The following is a 4,072-nucleotide window of genomic DNA, read 5'->3' as shown; positions in this document are numbered from 1 at the left end:
GGGGAAGGCCTGGAAAGTTAACACCTGGGCTACAGTGTTCAGAGTGTAGAGGCCAGGAGTCTAGAGGGAACCAGGGAACTGAGACAAGACCATTACTTCATCTCCTCACTGGTTCACACTTCAGAGAAATGTGTGATAGGTGTGGACAGGGAGATGGACTTGGAGAGGTTGGGAACCAGATCCCCTGAGATGGAGGGGAGACACTTGTGGAGGGAAGGAGCTGGGATTCTGAGTCAAGTCTATGTGACTGCAAGCCCTGCTCTATCTACCCTACACCATCTGTACTTGGTTCTTTGTTCTTCTGTGGGGCCTCATTCTCCAGATGCCACTGTCTATCTTTCCTCTACAGTCAGCAGTCAGGTGTGTTCAGAACGATGGTCAGAGGGTTTCCTTGTCTCTAATCCATGGTCACTGGGTTTTGGGGACCCTGCTGTTATTGTGGGAGCCCAGTGGCAGTAGCTCGGTTTCTGAAAAATTGCCAGAGAAAGGATTAGAATCAGAGCTTCAGAAGGATGGCATTGCTTGGCTGAGCACATTCAAGAAACCAAATAAGAGACAGTTTTGGGTGTTGGGAAGTGTGCCAGATGGGGAGCTGGTGAACTGGGGCTTGGTGCTGGTCTGCTGGTAGCTCTCTGATAGGTCTCCGGTAAGTTACTTTCTCTCTTTAAGTCCTCTGTTTTTTAAACTGTAAATGGGATAATTATCTATTCATCCACCATCCATCTGCCTGTCCACCCATTAATGTCCCATCCATCATCCATCCATCCATCCAGGCAGCAACATCTGTTGAATGCCTGCTCTAAGATGGGTGCTATAGGCAGCAGTGGGCTTATATAGGAATGACAAGGCTGACACGGTTCTTTCCCTTGTGGATCTTAGAGTAGACCAAAGAAGAAAGACATGGGGGAAAAGAAAACCTGTCTCCCAGGTTGTTTGGAGACTAAAGTAATGAGATACTATGGGAAAGGGCTTTGTATCATGAAGCGCTTTCTTGGTAGGAGTTCTTGTTATTACAGAGGTTCAGTCCAACCAAGAGCTAGTGGAAGTGAAAATGTTAGCCGCTCAGCCGAGTTCAATTCTTTGCGACCCCATGGATTGTAGCCTGTCAGATTCCTATGACCATGTAATTCTCCAAGAAAGAATACTGTAGTGGGTTGCCATTTCCTTCTCTAGAGGAACTTCTCAACCCAGGGATCGAACCCAGGTCTCCTGCATTATAGGTAGGTTCTTTACCATCTGAGCAACCAGGGAAGCCCAAGAGCTAGAGAGGCGTTCGGGTCATTGAGCCTGTGATTCAAAGTGTTTAGTCCCAAACTCCTCTGTTCCCTCCCTGCTATCCACCTCAGCTAAGCCCTGGAGCCACTCCAGCTGTGCTCTCCCTGTGGGAGGGAAAGGAAGCCTTGGTGATCAGCTGTGTCCCAGTGCTGGCAGGGGGTCATGGGGGAGAGCTGAGCTGATGGATACTGATGAGCAGCACTGAACCTTGGCCAAGCTGGAGAGGCAGATAAAGGGAGGTGTGTGTGTGTGTGTGTGTGTGTACAGTATGAGGGTGCTCCTGCTGAGGGTGTCATAGATTCTCCAGGAACTGGTCCTGATGTAACCCCTCTCCCATGCCACCCTTGGCTGTGTCCAGCCAGTGTCACCTGTGAATGTACAGTGGAGAGGGTAGAGCTATGGTAGAAGAAGAGGATGGTCCAGAGGGAAGACCCTTCCAACAGTGATCTTCTCCAGATTCAGGGGAGGGAGCCTCCTCACTTTCAGTGTTTTTAATACTTGAATTACAGTTGATTTACAATGTTGTGTTAGTTTCAGGTGTTCAGCCTAGTGACTCAGTATTTTTGAAAATTATACTCCCTTCAGTTCAGTTCAGTTCAGTCACTCAGTCGTGTCCGACTCTTTGTGACCCCATGAATCACAGCACACCAGGCCTCCCTGTCCATCACCAACTCCCGGAATTTACTCAAACTCATGTCCATCGAGTCCATGATGCCATCCAGCCATCTCATCCTCTGTCGTCCCCCTCTCCTCCTGCTCCCCATCCCTCCCAGCATCAGGGTCTTTTCCAATGAGTCAACTCTTCACCTGAGGTGGCCAAAGTATTGGAGTTTCAGCTTCAGCACCAGTCCTTCCAATGAACACCCAGGACTGATCTCCTTTAGGATGGACTGGTTGTATCCTTGCAGTCCAAGGGACTCTCAAGAGTCTTCTCCAACACCACAGTTCAAAAGCATCAATTTTTTGGTGCTCAACTTTCTTCACAGTCCAACTCTCCTATCCATACATGACCACTGGAAAAACCATAGCCTTGACTAGACGGACCTTTGTTGGCAAAGTAATGTCTCTGCTTTTTAATATGCTATCTAGGTTGGTCATAACTTTCCTTATAGGACATTAAAAGATAATGGGTATAATTCCCTGTGTTATACAGTATATTCTTTTTGCTTATCTATTTTATATATAGCAGTTTGAATATGTTAATCCCATACCCCTGATTTGTCCCTCTCCCCTCCCCTCTTCCCTTTGGTAATCATACGTTTGTTTTCTGTATCTGTGAGTCTATTTCTGTTTTGCATATGCATTCATTTGTATTATTTTTTAGATTCCACATATAAGTGATAGCATACAGTATTTGTCTGTCTCTGTCTTACTTATTTCACTAAGCATAATATTCTGTAGGTTCATCCATGTTGCTGCAAATGGCAATATTTCATTCTTTTTTATGGCTAATAGTCCATATTGTATGTGTATATCACATCTTCTTAATCCAATTGTCTGTTGATGGAAACTTGTGTTGCTTCCATGTCTTGGCTGTAGAAATAGTGCTGCTGTGACTATTGAGGTACATATATTTTTTTGAATTAGTGTTTTTATTTTTTCTGGGTATATACCCAGGAGTGGAATTGCTGGATCATATAGTAGCTCTATTTTTAGTTTAAGGAACCTCCATACTGTTTTCCATAGTGACTGTACCAATTTACATTCCCACCAACAGTGTAAGAGAGTTCCTTTTTTCCACATCCTCTTCCAACATTTGTTATTGGTAGACTTTTTGATGATAGCCATTCTGACAGGTGTGAGATGATGCCTCATTGTGATTTTGATTTGTTTTTCTCTAATAATTAGTGATGTTGAGCATCTTTTCACATGCCTGTTGGACATTCATATGTCTTTGGAAAATGTCTATTCAGGTCTTCTGCCCATTTTTAAAATTGGGTCCTTTTAAATTTATTTTTTATTTTTGATATTGAGTTGTATGAACTGTTTGTATATTTTAGATAGTAACACCTTGTTGGTCTCTTCATTTGAAGTTATTTTCTCCCATTCCATAGATTGTCTTTTTGTTTTGTTGATGGTTTCCTTTGCTGTGCAAAAGCTTTTAAGTGTAATTAAGTCCCATTTGTTTATTTTTACTTTTATTCTTTTGCCAAAGGACACTGAGCCAAGAAAATATTGCTACATTTTACATCAAAGAATGTTGTGCCTATCTTGTTTTCTAGTTTTGTAGCTTTAGGGCTTATATTTAGGTTTTTAAACCATTTGAGTTTGTTTTTGTGTATGGTGTGAGGAAATTTTTTTTTCCCCCCGGAAATGTTTTAATTTCATTGTTTTACATATGGCTGCCAGGTTTTCTCAGCACCAGTTGTTGAAGAGACTGTCTTTTCTTCATTATATATTCTTACCTCTTTGTCATAGATTAACAGACCATAGGTGTGGTGTGTAGGTTTATTTCTGGGCTGTCTATTCTGTTCTATTGATGTATGTGTCTGCTTTTGTGCCAATACCATGTTTTGATTACTGTAGCTTTGTAGCATAGTCTGAAGTCTGGTAGGGTTATACCTCCAGCTTTGCTCTTCTTTTATCACAAAGGGTTGCTTTTGCAATTCTGGGTCTTTTGTGATTCCATATAAATTTTAGGATTATTTGTTTTAGGTCTATGAAAAATGTCATGGGTATTTTGATAGGGACTGCATTAAATCTGTAGATTGCTTTGAGTAGTATGGCCATTTTAACAATATTCTTCCAATCCACAAACACAGGATATCATTTAGTTTCTTTGAATCATCTTCAGTTT

The sequence above is a fragment of the Cervus canadensis genome, chromosome 11 (genome assembly GCF_019320065.1).
Source record: "Cervus canadensis isolate Bull #8, Minnesota chromosome 11, ASM1932006v1, whole genome shotgun sequence".
NCBI lineage: Eukaryota > Metazoa > Chordata > Mammalia > Artiodactyla > Cervidae > Cervus > Cervus canadensis.
This window is presented reverse-complemented; position numbering follows the sequence as displayed.